Genomic DNA, 17,899 nt, shown 5'->3' with positions numbered 1-17,899 from the left:
TACAACAGTGAGGCACCTAAATACTTTAAAAGCAAATACTAAAAAGACCTAACAGGAGAAACAGACAACAACACAATAAGAGCAGACAATGTCAATACAGCACTTTGAACAAAAGATAAGTAATCCAGACAGAAAATCAATAAGAAAACACTGGATTTAAATTATAATTAAGTCAAACAGACCTAACAGACATATAAAGAAATTCCATCTAGTAGCACAAAATATACAATCCTCTCAAGTGAACATGAGACATTCTCCAGAATAGATAATGTATTATGTCACAAAACAAGTCACAGCAACTTTAAGAACAAGTATCTTTACTGACCACAAAGTATGACTAGAAATCAGTAACAATAGGAAAAATTAACAACGCACTAATATGTGGAAATTAAACAATACATTTTGACCAAGAGGTCAAAGAAGAAATGAAAAGGGAAAAACATCTTGAAACAAAGTGTAACATAGCTTGCCAAAACCTATGAATGCAGCAAAAATTGTTTAAGAGGGAATTAAGAAAAAAGAAAGATAGATAACCTAACTTTATACAACAAGGAATAGAGAAACAGTAACTAAGCTAAATTTAGCAGAAGGAATGAAATAACAGTTATTAGAGCAGAAATAAATGAGAGACCAGAAAACCAAAAGAAAATGTCAATGAAACTAAGAATTGATTTTTTAAATAAACAATACTGACAAACCTTTAGTTAAGACTTAGAAAAAGAGAAAGAAGATGCAAATAAATAAAATGAGACCTAAACGAGAAGGTATTACAACTGCTACCACAAAGATTCAAAGGACAGCTGTATTTTAGGGAGGCTGTAGAGGTGGCCACTCATCTCCAGGCTCTGCATGCAACCCCGGGACTACAAGAAGACACAGGAAGCTCTCGGCCAAAGATGATAAAGACCCAGTGAACAAACGTGGGAACAAGGCCAAAATGAAGCGATCCGAAAGCAAATTTTAGGACAGGCTCAATAACTTGGTCTTGTTTGACAAAGTAACATGTGACAAACCCTGTAAGGAAATTCCGAACTGTGAGCTTATAACTACAGCTAAGATCTCTGAGAAACTGAAGATTTGAGGGTCCCTGGCCAGGGCAGCCCCTCAGTGAGGGGCACCTCAGTAAAGACTTATTAACTGGTTTCAAAGCTGAGAACTCAAGTAATTTACCCCAGAAACACCAAAGGTGAAGATGTCCCAGCTGCTGGCAAAGATGAATGGACAGATCCCATCAAGTGTCATTCTGGAAAAGAAAACTTAATTAAATCAAAAATTCAAAGGATGCTAAGAGACTATTATGAACAGTTATATGCAAAAAAAACAGATAACAGAATAAATGGATAAATTTTTACATATATACAAGGTACTAAAGAGTGAAGCATGTCAAAATAGGAAATGTGAATAGATCAATAAAGGATGAAATTAAAGCATTAATCAAAAATCTGCCAACAAAGAAAAGCCCAGGACCAGTTTTATAGGTGAATTTTACTATATAGTTAAAGAATGAACACCAATACTTCTTAAAACACTTCCAAAAAATTACTAAGAAGCACTTTCAAAATCATTTTATGATATCAGTGTTTGCCTGATACTATTGGCTAATATCCCTGATGAATATAGATTAAAACATTCCCAACAAAGTATTAGCAAAGTGAACTCAACAGATTATTTTTAAAAAATCATACAGCATGGCTAAGTGGCATTTATCCCTGGGATTCTGAATGGTTCAACCTACACAAATGAATAAATGTAATACACATTAGAAGCAAGGATTTAAATCATATGATCATCTTAATATATGCAGATAAGGTATCTGATAGGGGCATTTGAGTGGCCCAGTCATTTGAGTATATAACCCTTGATTTCTGCTCAGTTCATGATCTCATGATTCGTGAGATCAAGCCCCACGTCAGGCACTGTGCTGTTAGCTCTGACAGCAGAGCCTCCTGGGATTCTCTCTCTCCATCTCTCTGCCCCTCCTCCACTCGTGTTTGCTGGCTCTGTCTCTGAAAATAAATAAACACTAACAAAAAAGCATTCAACAAAATTCAACATCCTTTCATGTTAACTCTCAAAAAATTAATGATGTAAGGAACGTACATCAACAGAATAGAGACCATGTGTGACAGGCCCATAGTTGCCATCGTACTCCACGGTAAAGGGATGAAAAGTTTTCTTCTAAGACCCAGAACAAGGCAACCATGCCTACTGTTCACTACTGCTCAACTTGAAAATTTAAGTCTTCGCAAGCAATTAGGCAAGAGAAAGAAACAAAAGGCATCCAAATTAGAAAGGAAAAAGTAGAAGTATGTTTGCAGATGATATGATCTTATAAATCATCTATAGATCTCATTTAGAACCTCAAATATACACCACCAAAAATTGTTAGAATAAAAAAAATCAATAAATTTGCAAAATACAAAATCAACATACAAACTTCAGTTTCATTTCTATAAACTAACAATCAACTATCTAAAAACAAAATAAAGAAAACAATCCCATAAAACAATGGAATACTTAGGATTAAATTTAACCAGTTGGTGAAAGGCTTATACACTGAAAACTGTAAGACACTGATGAAAGAAACTGAAGAAACAAATAAATTGAAAGATATCCTGTGTTCCTGGATCAAACAATTAGTATTGTTAAAATGTCCATACTACTCTAAGTCATCTATAGATTTAATGGGATTCCAATCAAAATTCCTATGACATTTCTCACAGAAATAGAATAAACAATCCTAAATTTCATATGACACTTAAACCAACCCTGAATAGGCAAAGCAATCTTAAGAAAACCATACTGAAAGCACCATACTTCTGAATCTCAAACTAGATTACAAAACTGTATTAATCTAAATTGAAAAGTACTGGCATAAAAATAAACACATAGGCAAATGAAATAGAATTGAGAACCCAAAAATAAACCTACACATGTATGGTCAACTAATTTTCAAGAAGGATGCTAAGAATGCTCAAGGGGAAAGGATAGTCTTTAATAAATGTTGCTGGGAAAATGGATGTTCATATGTAAAAGAAAGAAATTGGACACCTATATTACAGTAATCAAAAAATTAACACAAATTAATTAAAGACTTAGATGTAAGACCTGAAACAATAAAACTCCTAGGGAAAAAATGTATGAAAGAAGCTCCTAGACATTGGTCTTGGCAATATTTCCCGCATATGACACCAAAAGCACAAGCAACAAGAACAAAATAAACAAGTGGGACCATACCAAACCAACTGCCTGGCAAAAGAAATAATAAAATGAAAGGGAAAACCTACAGAATAGGAAAAATATTGCGACTTGTATATCTGATAAGAGTTTAATTTCCAAAACACATAAGAACTCATGCAACTCAACAACAAAAAACCAAACACCTGATTTAAAAGTTGATTGAAGACCTGAACAGACATTTTTTAATAGGAAGATATGCAAATGGTCACGTGGTGTATGAGAAGATTCAAAATTACTGATCATCAGGGAAACAAATCAAAAATCATAATGAGACTTCACTTCACATCTGTGAGAATGGTCGTACTCGGAAAAAAGATTACAACTTCTGCCATGAATGTGGAGAAAAGAAGTCCTTATGTACTGTTGGTGGGAATGCAAATCGCTGTCGCCACTATGGAAAACAGTACAGAAATTTCTCAAAACATTAAATATGGCAATACCATATGATTCAGCAGATCTACTACTAGGTACACACCCAAGGAAATGAAGTCACTACCTCAGAGATATCTGGACCTCTATTTTCACTGCAGCATTGATGACAACCTCCCAGACACAGAAACCTCCTAAGTGCCCACTGATGAATAAACAGGCTACATATATACAAATACATATATACATCATCTGAAAATAGAAGACTGCCTCATCAATCAAGTTTAAGCTGAGAAAGTGTGAAGAAAATTTCAGCACCTTGTACTCTCAAGAAAGAAGTACCATATTTAGGGAACTGTTTCCATTGTTAAGGCAACCTATACCAATTTGTTTTTTATGCTTCTACTCACATACCAGGATGGCCAGGAAAAAGCATTAGTGGGACCTAAAACAATAAAGATTCCTGGTAGGTTCTGGTTGCAGTATAAGCATCCCAGATATTTCACTGTTGCTCCTACTTTATATGTCTCTAAAGGCAGGATTATCAAGAGCTTAAAACTTCATTGAGAAAAGACCTACATCCAGCTTAATGCTCTGCCAGAGTACATGGGTAATGTGAATGCTGTCAGCGTTTAATCATACATTCATACAAGGAAATATAAACTTTTGTAACATGGTTTCTTTGTATCTAGTAGTATGGTTACAAAATCCTAGACAACCATAGGCACAGGAGAAAGGAATTCGGTAGACCAAGATAAAACTGTAAATTCAGATTCAATCATTCATGAAAATAGGATTATATAGCTTTAGAAGCCAAGTTATTCTATAAAAAAATACTTCCAAATTCTATCATAATGGAGTTTGGAGGACCCATCTCATATTCATTCATTGTTTAATTAAAGTATCTCTATTTTTCAATAAGGCTTAAAGAGATATTAGAATTGGGAAGAAGGAGAAAATTTTAATATAAGGTAAGGAAGTTTTTATCTTTTCAGATAAATGTGATCATAGAAACATGACAGCAAAGTAAAAGAGCTATCTATACATGTATCTCCCTATTTCTCTTTTTCACGACTGAGCTCACACAGGAGGGGACTACATTAAATAAACTCAGGACAACAACAAGAACAGATTTTACTGCGTTACCACTATGGAGCGTGTCTACATCAAATAAACTCGGTAACACAGTGAGGTCATGCGCAGTGAGCACAGGAGGCTGGCTGTTAGTGCCTTGTGATGCAATGAACTATTTGATGAGCCAGTAGGCCACCCATGGGCTCTGAGCAACATGAGATAGTCCCCTGGCAGACACCTGGACTTGAGCCACCAGACTACCACAGGACCGAAAACACACAGTTTCAGTATCTATAGCCATTGGGAGCTAAGGTAGGGTCAAGTTAGCAAGTAGGACTGAAAGGCTAGCTACTAATGGACACAGAGAAATGTGATTACTAGTCACAAACTTCAGGAATAGGAAATATACAGAAGGAGAAGGAAAAGTAATTTCATGCCACAGAGTCATGAAAACCAACTTGTATATTCCATACCAGCATATGACCAGGGTATGGCTTCCTACCACACTTCCATTTTCCTTTGCCTTTCCCCCACTGCTGCAGGTGGAAAATATTTCCACTTAAGATAACCAGAGTCATTTTTAGTTGCCATCCTTAACTGATAAAAACAGTCACATTTTTATTCTTTAAATAATAGTACTACAGAGGCAATTTAGTAACAGTTGTAACCACTTTTCCTTTGGAAAAATCCACATTTTTCTTCCATTACCTAAATCCATTTTAAGTAACACAGGTACTTCAGCTTATTTCTTATAGCAGATAACCACATAAATATTAAAGTACTGCAAGTGTACTGACAAATAGGAAAAGATATTTGCAATTGACATATCAGATAAAGGACTAGTATCCAAAATCTATAAAAGAACTCACCAAACTCCACACCTGAAAAATAATCCAGTGAAGAAATGGACAGAAGACATGAACAGACACTTCTCCAAAGAGGACATCCAGATGGCCAACACATGAAGTGATGCTCAACATCACTCATCATCAGGGAAATTCAAATCAAAACCACACTGAGATGCCACCTCACACCAGTCAGAGTGGCTAAAATGAACAAATCAAGAGACTATAGATGTTGGCGAGGGTGTGGAGAGATGGGCACCCTCCTACACTGTTGGTCGGAATGTAAACCGGTACAGCCACTCTGGAAAACAGTGTGGATGTTCCTCAAAAAATTAAAAATAGAATTCCCCTATGACCCAGCAATAGCACTGCTAGGGATTTACCCAAGGGATACAGAAGTGCTGATGTATAGGGGCCCATGTACCCCAATGTTCATAACAGCACTGTCAACAATAGTCAAATCATGGAAAGAGCCTAAATGTCCATCACCTGATGAACGGGTCAAGAAGATGTGGTTTATCTATACAATGGAATACTACATGGCAATGAGAAAGAATGAAGTCTGGCCATTTGTAGCAAAGTGGACGGACCTCAAGGGTATTATGCTAAGTGAAATAAGTTAGGCAGAGAAAGACATATACCATATGTTTTCACTCATATGTGGAACAGGAGAAACAGAAGACCATGTGGAAATGGAAGGGGAAAAAATAATTAAGGAGAGGGATAGAGGCAAACCATAAGAGACTCTTATATACTGAGAACAAACAGGATTGATGGGGGTGGAGGAGAGGGGAAAATGGGTGATTGGCATGGAGGAGGGCACTTGTTGGGACGAAAACTGGGTGTTATATGGAAACCAACTTAACAATAAACTATATTTAAAAAAAACCCTCAACTATTAGCAACATTGGACTTTTTATATTCAACTATGTGGCATCATGGTATATGGTCTAAAATTTGTAATTATTGCTATTGTTAAATAAACTAGTCTTTTTCTAACTTTTTATATATATATATTTTTGAGATATAGAGTGTAACAAAGCATGAGCAAGGAAGGGCAGAGAGAGAAGGAGACACAGAATCTGAAGCAGTTTCCAGGTTCTGAGCAAGCTCAGCACAGAGCCTGATGCAGGGCCTGAACCCACCAACTGGGAGATCATGACCTGAGCCGAAGTCGGATGCTTAACCAACTGAACCACTCAGGCACCCCTTAAATAAACAAGTCTTCAAACTATTTAAAAAAATAAAGTACTGTTAATTTATTGCAATATATTAAATTTATTATATGAAGTCCAGAACGTTTAATAATACCAAACCATCATTTATAATCTACGAATAAAATACAAAGTAACAAGAATAAGACCTTTTTTTTTTAAGTTGGAAACTCAAATTTAGGAAATATCCTAAAAACAAGTATCTTTAATACTCTAAACTGATTTTCTTATAAATAGTTTTGTATTTTTTTTATTAAATTCTATATCTTGAAAGAAATCTGCACTCAAAGCCACTTTGGAGATAAGATAACATTGAGTTCAGAATACCTTTACTGTCTCCTAAATATAACCTACAAAAATAACTTTGTTTTGAGAAAGAACATGTCCCTTGGACTGTTTACAAGAAAATACATTTTCAGTTGCTTTTGCTGTCACAAGGAAAAAAACCCCTTAAACATAGCTAAAAGAGCCCCACACTATAATCTAGCAATCATTAATTGTGTAGACTGCCATTTTTAAAGGGTCAGTAAGATGGAGGAAATATATGCTTGGAATTAATATCGATCGGAGTCTAAATTTTGGGTCTAACCTTACTGCACTTTATGTATCTGTGATGCACATTTTTCCCCCACATTTTACAATTTTGAAGACAAGAAACATTCAGCCAGTCATGATGTAGTTGTCACTGCTTGTGCATGAGTAAACGTCAGAGGTTTGGGTCAAAGTAGCAGAATGGATGTCTGGCTGGGAAAGCAAACTTGGACACAACAGTAAAACACATTTTAATTCTAGAAGCAAGTGTTTGTGAGTTAGTGGTGATAATGCAGAACAGTTTTACCTACTTGCAAAGCCAGCTTTAAGTATGATATAAAAATCTTTGAATTCTTTTATGGATTCCTTAAAAAATGCCATTCCACTAACTTTCTGGTATTACAGAGCTACGGAAGACTATAGAATGTGCAAAAAACACAAACATGGTTTATTCACATCAAAATGTTGATTCAGAAAAATCAGGCTCTGAATATAAAGAAATATTAAGAATATCTTACCCAATTTATTCACCTATTTTTTCCTTTAAAATATGCAAAACGTATGAACATACATATGTCAGATTAAGCCTAAAAGAGATCCCTCACTATGTATACAATTTCAAGTCAGGAAAAGCTATTGTATCACAATATAATTAATAGCATCATGGTTAGTGATATGCAAGAAATAGTATGTCTTCTAATCAAGGCATCTTAAATTAGATGAAATACAGTATGTGCTCTTTTACCTTGGTCAATTTTTTTTAAATCCTGCTAAGCTTCAATTTTCTAACTCATAGAATTTTTGTGAAATTAGAAATATTCTATTTTAAAAGTTTGTCCTATGATATGCCTTCAATACATAGTTATTACTTTATCATTATTTATTAAAATGCCCACATTTCCCATTGAATAAATAGCAGGTAACCAAAAAACAATTTTAAAAATAGATAATTACTCCTCTTTTTCACTTGTCTAATTACATAAATATAGCTGTTTATTATCCCTATCATAGTTCTTACAATAAAATCCATGATAAACAGACTCTAAAACGGTCTCCATTCCTATATGATTGAATTTCTTTTTCAGTAAAAATGTTAATAGCATAAAAATCCACCTATAAGTAGTCACATTTTTGGTGAGTAGAGTGTAATTAGAGTGTCAATTTTTTTAATATATTAAGGCACTACTTTTGTCTGTCCTTTTAAAATAATTATATTTTTTCTTTAGATTGGCACTATTTTCACATTTTCAGTATGTAGAGTTGATTACAACCTAAATCTTTTTTGCGATAAAATGAGTTCCATGTTTTTCTTTATGTAAATCTTTGGGTATCTCACAGCTGCAAATTTCACCTTTGTGTTCTATACTTAGATGGCAAAGTATGTGTCCAGAAAGACATATTTATTTTTGAAAATATGTTGTCATGGAATAGCATTCACAAAAGGTGACAACTGACTATATGACTACATAACACCATAGATGAAAACACCCTTTAAAAGTGACAAATTCCTTCCAGAAAAAATAGCTAGCAAAAATAGAGAAGATAATTATAAATTACAGAATTGTCTAGGAAGAATTTGTATTCTCATATTCACTGTTTTAACAAATGAGGGATGAAAGGGATGAGTCTGTCATATTAAGGACCAATAAAGAGTAACATATTACTATTCTATATTAATCTACAAATTTCTAATTCCCATTTTATTTTCCAAGAGCACTTTAATTGGGTCACACATTACCTAGCACCCCTTGGATACGCTCATAATCATTTGAAGACTAAGTTTTCCACTTAATACAGGTGAGTAAATCAGTAAAACTGAGGATCTTATTATTAATATATCATTTATACTCACTGGCTGGTAAGTCTTGATGACATTCAAACTATGTATATACATCAAATGACTCTGAGTTGTCAAAATTTACACCTTGAACATTTGCACTGTTGAAGTAATTTAAGCAATCATGAGCTGCAGCAGCAAACTGTCTCTGGTGTCAAGCAGGATTTGTCACCGCGTGACCCCAACTCCCCAGTGAAAATAGGAATCTATGTTCTGGTTGTGCCAGCTGGCAGAGAGTATGAAGATAAGGCAGGTGGCCTTTATTACATTTCAAGTTGGAAAAAAGAGCATGTTGCCTTGGTAAGGAAGGGATGGAAATAAATTAATATTAACAGATTCATTTTTTCATCTAAGAAATACATCCCTTGCTTTTATATTCTTTCTTTTAAACTGACACAGTTTAACTTTGCAAAAAGCAAATGCTTAATAGAAGAATGAAGAATAATGATCTGCATGATTTACTTTACAAAAATTTTTATTACTTTTTTAAGCTACATGGGATTAGAGGATAAATTCTATGTATCTTATTTTTTTTAATGTTTATTTAGTTTTGAGAGAGCAAACAAGTGGGGTAAGAGCAGAGAGAAAGAGAGTGAGAGAGAATCCCAAGCAGAGCCTGGCACGAGGCTTGAGCCCGTGAACCATAAGATCATGACCTGAGCTGAAATCAAGAGTGAGGCATTTAACCACCTGAGCTACCCAGGCATACCTAGTATCTTAGTTTGAACTTAACATTTATGTCAAAGAATTTTTCGTGTTGCCAGGTCCACAATCATCAATTTAATACAGCAAAAGAATTCAACAAAAGTATATCTCATGTTTATTTATATTTGTATTCCTTTTTTAACTCATAAATGAGTTGTTGTTGTTTGTTTTGTTGTTGTTGTTTTTTATTTATTTCTAAGAGACAGAGAGACAGCACAATCAGGGGAGGGTCAGATAGAGAGGGAGACACAGAATCTGAAGCAGTCTCCAGGCTCCTGAGCTAGCGGTCAGGGAACCCACGAACCATGAGATCATGACCTGAGCTGAAGCTGGACGCTTAACCGACTGAGCCACCCAGGTGCCCCACGCTTTGATATTTTTAAGCTGACACTCTATAACAGAAGTATCATAAAATTATTTTATTTTGTATGAATAAGATTATTAATGAGATTGAACTTGCCATATGTTCATAGGGAAGGGCTGTGGCTTCACTAGTATTACCAAAGTGTAGATGTGGGCAAAATAGGGAACCTCTCTTAGTTTCAGTCTCTTTACTAGAAGAGACTAATTCATCTCCTTTTTAACTATTTCCATTTAGTGTGTTCTCTTTGAGAACTGGCTGATCATAGAGAAATACTTTACTTATGTACTTCTATGAGTTTTGCATATAATAATGACATTAATTATATATCACATTGGTAGCAATTGTTTTTCAATGTTAAACTTTTATGTTTATGTTAAATGTAGATGGTTTAAAATACAGATGTTTTATAACTTGAGGAAATATTCATTTGAAAATTTTGATAAAGTTTCCTTTAAGTTTATTCTAAATTTCTTATATAATAAATTTTGATCATTTGAAATTTAAATAAATTTGTATTTATTTAAATAATTTGATTGATAAATTTAAATTTATAAATTCAAGTAAGAATTTTAATTTAAATTTTAGTAAGTTACAGTTCAATATTGGTTTTAGGCATAGAAATCAGTGATTTATCACTGACATTCAATACCCAATGCTGATCCCAAGTGCCTCCTTAATACCCATCAGCCACCTACCCCATCTCCCACACACCTCCCTCCATCACCCCTCAAGTTGTTTTCTATTGTGAAGAATCTCTTGTGTTCTGTTTCCCTCTCTCCTCTTTTTTGACACCCACCCCTCCCATATGCTCATCTGTTCTTTTTCAATTTATTTTTGAGAGAGACAGAGACAGACAGCAAGGAGGGGAGGGGTAGAGAGAAAAGGAGACACAGAAACCAAAGCAGGCTCCAGGCTCTGAGCTGTCAGCATGGAGAACTAAATGGGGCTCAAACTTATAAACCATGAGACCATGGCCTGAGTAAAAGTCAGATACTTAACCAACAGAGTCACCCAGACACCCTGATCTGTTCTGTTTCTTGAATTCCAAGAAAGCTTGTTTTCTAGCTCCTTTAGGTGTAAGGTTAGGTTGTATATTTGGGAGCTTTCCTGCTTCTTGAGATAGGCCTGAATTACAATATACTTCCCTCTTAGGACTGCCTTTGTTGCATCCCAAAGTTTTTGGACTGTTGTGTTTTCATTTTCATTTCCTTCCATGTATTTTTTAATTTTTTGCTTTAATTTCCTCGTTAGCCCATTCATTCTTTAGTAGGATGTTCTTTAACATTTGAGATCTTTCCAAATTTTTTTTGTGGTTGATTTCAAGTATCATAGCATTGTAGAATTGGTATTTCTGATGATGTCCTTTCTAGTCTTTGTTGCTTTGGTCTTTGTTTCCTCCACTCAAAGAGTCCCCATTAAAATTTCTTGCAGAGCTGGTTTAGTGGTTATGAATTCCTTTAATTTTTGTCTGGGAAACTCTTGGATCTCTCCTTCTATTTTGAATGATAGCATTTCTGGATAAAGAATTCTTGGCTGCATACCCACTCCCTTCTGGCCTGCCAAGTATCAGTGGACAGGTCTGCTGCTAACTTTGTGTGTCTACCCTTGTAGGGTAAGTCCTATTTGTCCCTAGCTGCTTTCAGAATTCTTTGTAGTTTGCAAGTTTCACTGTGATACGTTGTGGTGTTGACCTATTTTTGTTGATTTTGAATGGAGTTCTCTATGCCTTTTGGACTTGAATGCCTGTTCCCTTCCCTAGATTAGGAAAGTTCTCGGTTATAATTTGTGCATATAAACCTTCTGCTCCTTTCCCCCATTCTTCTTCTCCTGGGACTCCTATATATGGATATTGTTTTGTTTTATAGAATCACTGAGTTCCCCAAGTCTACCTTCATGATCTGCTAGTTTTCCTTCTCACTCGTTTTCAGTTTATTTTCTAGAATTTTATTTTATATATCACTTATTTTCTCTGCTTTTCAATCCTTGTTGTAACTATATCCAGTTGGTTTTACATCTCAGTTACAGCATTTTTTATTTCAGCCTAATTTTTAGATCTTTGATCTTTGCAGAAATGGTTTCTCTGATATCTTCTGTGCTCTTTTTAAGCCGAGCTAGTAGTCTGACTGGCTGTTCCAAATTCTTGTTCAGATATATTGCTTATATCTGTTTTGATCTAGTACCTGATTGTGATGCCTTTCTGACCTTTCTTTTGGTGGAGAAATCCTTCCTCTTGTCATTTTGGCTAAGTTTCTGTCTTTTGCATGTTCTGAAAGCTTATGTTTCCTGCACCTGAGAGTACTGCTCTATAAATAGGCGTCATACACTGTCCAGGGCCTGGCGTTTCAGCACGTGATTCTGGCATATGCTGTGCGCACTCTGCTGTTGTATTTTGGTTACTCTTTTCCACTGGTCAGTCCTCCGCTGAGCTCCTCCTTGCTTGCAGTGGGGAGTGTTTGGATCTCTAACTAGGTGTGCTTTGATTTGTTTGTTAAAATCGGCCTGGAAATAAAAGTGGGGAAAGGGAAAAAAAAAAAAAAAAGAGGGGGAAAAAGCCTGCTCGAAAAAAGAGAGCGAGAGAGAGAGAAAGAGAGAGAGAGAAGGAAAAGGAACAACAACAACAAAAAAAAATTAAAAAAAAAAAACTACAAGCCTGAATCCAAAGAAAAAGAAAGAATAAAATCCAAAAAGGAAAATAAGAAGTCTGATCCAAAAAACAAGAGAAGCGGAAATGAAAAAGCAAATTACCAAACAAACCACTACAAGCTTGATTCCAGAGGGGGAAGAAGAGACGACAAAAAGCCGGCCTGGCGCCGTTGCCAGCCGACCTGCAGGTGCTGTTTGGCAGAGCCCGATGACCAGCACGCTTGGTGCGTGCGGGGGGGCCCCGTGTGAGGCCTTCTGGAGGAGGGGCCTCCTGCACTGACTCAGAGTCAGACCGGACCCAGTCAACATGCAGTTGCCAGGCACAGTGGGGTGGGGTTTGGTGCAAACAGTCCTGCCTCCGCCAGGGGCCGCTATGCTGCTCTCTGAAGTCCCACTGTGTTGGTGTCGGGGGAGGGAAAGGCACCGCCCCACTCTCTGGTCCCCAGACAGGGCATCTCTCACCCACTGCTGTTCAGAAAGCCCTCAGAGAAGCGTGAGAGCAGTCAGCATGCCCTGTGCCACAGCTCTTCTGCATTTTATCTCTGGCACATGCTGGGATTTGAAACTCAAAATTTTAATGAGCTAGCACCACTTAACCTGCTCTACCCCTTCAGAGTAGAACCTCTCTTCACTTTGTCTGATGGCCTATGTTCCAGAAAAACACTTCCATATCTGCAGGGCACGTGAACCTATGGTGTAGAACTGTGAAAGCAGCAGCTAGGTCATCTGCCCTCTGTGTGCCTCTGTCCTCTGCTGATGAAGGCCTCTTGCTGTCACCTGCAGGGTCTTTTGTCCTTGGGGAGGCAACATACTGTCTTCCAAATGTACTCCAGGCTGAGGATGTCCCCTCCAGTGCAGCCCAGGAGACAGCTACACCATGCGATGCCATTGCCGGCCAACACCCTCCTCCCTAGGAGCATAGCTCTGCTCTGGAGAAATTCACGCACTTCCAGAACCTCAGAGCCCTAAACGCTGTGGGCAATAAACCAGTGACATTCAGAACCCCTCACTCCCTATTCCGTGGTCCAGGGAGGTTTTCATCTTGTGAGAACCCGGTGCTGCACTCTCTCAACCCCTCTCTATCTCCCTTTTCTCTCCTTACCAAAAGGGTTCCCCTCCCTCTGAGGAACCACCATTTTTCTCTCAATTCAATTCCCAACACCTCGCACCTGTATGCGGTATCCTGACAGTCCTCGGTCAGTTTCCTGGGTGTTCCAACTGACCTGGCCTCAATACAGCTGTGTTTGAGGGATGAGGGGAGCCCAGAATCCCACCACTTCTCTGCCATCTCGATTCTTTCTGCTCAAGGTAAGAATTTGAATTGTTTTGACTGAGTAGGATGCTTTGTCATTAGGTTAACAAGCATCCCAGAGAGTAATGAAATAAGGGCTTTCTTCTCCGCTGATTTATGATTCTTTGAACGATTCTAGGCTTGTTTTTGTTGTTCCATCTCTCATCTTGCACCAACAGCAGCCTCCTTTACCTTGTAAAAAGGCTAGCCTTGCCCCACCAATATGAGAAGAGTTTTTTACTGGTTTCTATAAGGAGTTTTATACACTATTGATTCATTTTATATGCATCAGTGAAAGATAAACATAAAACTAAATATAACAAGGGTAACCTAACTGACAGGAATTTTGGAAGAACATTCCTCGGGTATTACTTGAAAGCTCTTGCATTACCAAAGCCAAGACCAGGTCAGAGCTTCTTCCCTAACAATAAGCTGGTATTTATTGAGAGCTTACTATAAATGAGCCATGAAAATGCTGTACATGTATTATGTTTTTCTCTTAACATCATCTTTAAAATATCTCCTCATGACCTATGAAGATCCTCAAAGAGACAAAGGACACCAAGGAAAAATAACTAAAGGAAACCAGAACAATGTCTCAAAAAATAGAATCTGAAAAAAGAATATAAAAAATAATCAAACAGAAATCTTAGAGCTGAACAATAAGTGGAATGTCCTTTGAGGAAACTGATGCACAGAGAAACAAGGTTACATACACATCTGATAGGACAGAGTCAGAACGTGGGTAGGGCTCATCGTCTACCTGTCCCGTCAACCTGACTGTACACAACAGTCCACTGATTGTCAGGTTTCCTTTCGTCACTGGCCAACCCCAAAGCTAGACATTTATACTGAGAAAGAATGTTCCATTAAAGTCTCATCCCAGTGAAAGATTCTAAAACTAGTTAAGATACCGGGAAAGACGTAAATAGACTATGAATAGAAACATGACATTCAGTATAAGAAAAAGATACCATTTTGCCTAAAATATTATTTCTAAAAGACTTTTCAACCCACTATTAGCAGAATATGGAGGTAAAAATCTCTCAAGACACTACTTTTGGGAATTTAAGAATATTCTGAACAGCCATTAGACACTGTGTAACCATGCACTGAAAAGTCAGGTTCATTTACCTGAACATATCCCAGTTTAACAAACCTATCATTAAACACAGAACTATAGAGCAAGATCTATACGAGCAACTTTATAAATTTTACTAATATCAATTAGGGAAATGCATAAATGAACAAAGGGTGGAAACGTAAATGAGAAATATAGACATTAAATTTTATATAGGGCAAATTTTTAAAAACTATGCATATACATGTTACTGAAAAATATATAAGATACTAATAGTGCTAAACTTGGGATGATAACATTGTAATTAATGGGTCATTTCAACTTTGTACTTGTAGATATTTCAATGATTTCCACAGTATTTTAATAATTTTATATTTATTCAAATAAAACACAAAATGGAAAAAGCAGACAGCAAAACACATGTTCAAAATTATGTTAACTTGGGGGGCAAAATGTGAGCCTGTAAAAGTTAATATTAGATAATTACGTTATTTGGTCACAGTTATTTCCTTTGCCTGTATTTCTTTGGCCAGTATGTGTTGTTTTTACAATCAGAATAAAATTTCAGATTATGTTCTATATGATGACCAAAAAATTACCAAGATGATTTTTAAAAGGAAATGCAATGTCAAAGTGTGCTGTTTTCTTTCTGATTAGAAAGCTAATCCTTGACAATCCCCAAACCCAGTGCTGATCCAGGCAGGTTTTTGTCAACTGCAGCTACGACCCTATCTACAACACTCTGTAGCACAGTCTGTTACAAAGAAACTCTTAAAAGTTATTTGTTAAGTTCCACACATTCAATCTTATGCTCACCAGTAAGCACCAGGTCACCCCTTAAATTGGCCATTTTGATGTCCTCTTTGGAGAAATGTCTATTTTGTTCTGACCAATTTTTATTTGGGTTATTGCTTTTTTATTATTGAGTTACATGACTCCTTTATATATATTTTGGTTATTAGCCTATTATCTAATATATACTTTGCAAATATTTTCTCCTATAGATTGTCTTTTCGTGGTGTTTAGGTGGCTGTGCAAAAGTTTTAAGTTTACCATAGCCCCATTTATTTTTTTCTTTTGTTGTTTGTGCTTTCAGCATCATCCCCCCAAAATTATTGCCAAAATCAGTATCCATGAACTTATTCCTTATATTTTCTAGTTTTATGGTATCAGATCTTAAGCTGAAGTCTTTGACCCATTTCAATTTAAGTTTTGTGAGTGGTATGAGATAAGGGTCCAATTTCATGTTCTGTGTGTTTCTCTCCAGTTTTCTCAACACCATTTGTTGAAGAGACTATGCTTTCCCCACTGGATGCTCTTGGCTTTCTTGTCAAATAGTTGACTGTATATGCTGTGGTTTAATTCGAGGCTCCCTCTTCTGTTCCACTGGTCAGCGTGTCTATTTTCACACACTGTGATGATGCTAGCACCACACTGTGTTTAGTACTATGGCTTTATAGTATCCTTTGAAATCTGGAATTGTAATACCCCTAGCTTTGTCTTTTTTTCTCAGAATTGCTTGGACTATTTGGGGCCTTTTGTGGTTCCAAACAAATCTTGGGATTCCTTCTAGTTTTGTGAAGAATGCCTTTGGTATTTTGACGGGGAGTGTACTAAATCTGTAGATAGCTTTGAGTACTATGGTCACTTTAACAATATTAATTCTTATGATACATAAATATGGGATGTTTTTCCATTTATGTCTTCAATTTCTTTCAGCAAAGTTTTATAGTTTTCATTGTATTACTCTTTAACTTTTGTTAAATTCATTCCTATGTATCTTATTGTTTTTGATGCTATCATGAATGGGGTGGTTTTCCTTCTTTTACAGATGCTTCATTACTGGTGTAAAGGAATGAAATCAATTTCTGTATGTTGATTTTGTATTCTGACACTTTACTGAACTTATTGCTTAATTACAACAGGTTTTTTTATTCTTTTGGAATTTTCTATATACTGGGTCATATCATCAGCAAATAATGGCAGTTTTGCTTCTTTCTGGTTTGGATACCTTATATACCTCCTTGCTAAATTGGTCTAGCTAGGACTTTTGGCGCTATATTAAATAGGAACACTGAGAGTGGCATTCTTGCCTTGTTACTGATCTGAGAGAAAATACTTACATTTCTCCCCATTAGGTATAATGTTACCCACAGCTTTGTCACGTATGTACTTTATTAGGTGGAGGGCTGTTCCCTCGATGTTGATTTTGTATCCTGACACTTTACTGAACTTATTGCATAATAGACCAGTCTATTTATGGGTTTTTATCACAAAAAGGTGTATTTTGTGAAATGCCATTTCTGTAACTATTGAAATGATCATGTGATTTTGACCTTTCATTTAATTGATGTGGCGTATTAAATGTATTGATTTGCATATGGTGAACAATCTTCACATCCCAGGGATAAAACTCATTTGGTATGGTATATAATCCTTTTAATGTGTTCCTAAATTCAGTTTGCATCTATATTCACCAGGGATATCGGTCTATAGTTTTCTTTTCTTGTGGTGCTCTAACCTGGTTTTGGCAACAAGGCAATGCTGACCTCACAATGAATTTGACAGTGTTCCTTCCTCCTCAGGATTTTGGAAGAGTTTGAGGAAACTGGTGTCAATTCTTTAAATACATTTGGTAGAGTTCTTCAATGAAACTGGTCCTGGAGTGCCTGTGTTGGGAGGTTTTTTAAACACTGATTCCATCT

General features: G+C 36.3%; 1 pseudogene; it reads left to right on the top strand.

Moving 5' to 3' along the window:
- The first annotated feature begins 849 nt into the window (after positions 1-849).
- Positions 850-1,344, top strand: LOC115300502 (annotated as a pseudogene).
- The last annotated feature ends 16,555 nt before the right edge of the window (positions 1,345-17,899 follow it).

Source organism: Suricata suricatta, chromosome 1, assembly GCF_006229205.1.
Source record: "Suricata suricatta isolate VVHF042 chromosome 1, meerkat_22Aug2017_6uvM2_HiC, whole genome shotgun sequence".
Taxonomy (NCBI): Eukaryota; Metazoa; Chordata; class Mammalia; order Carnivora; family Herpestidae; genus Suricata; species Suricata suricatta.
This window is presented reverse-complemented; position numbering and strand designations above follow the sequence as displayed.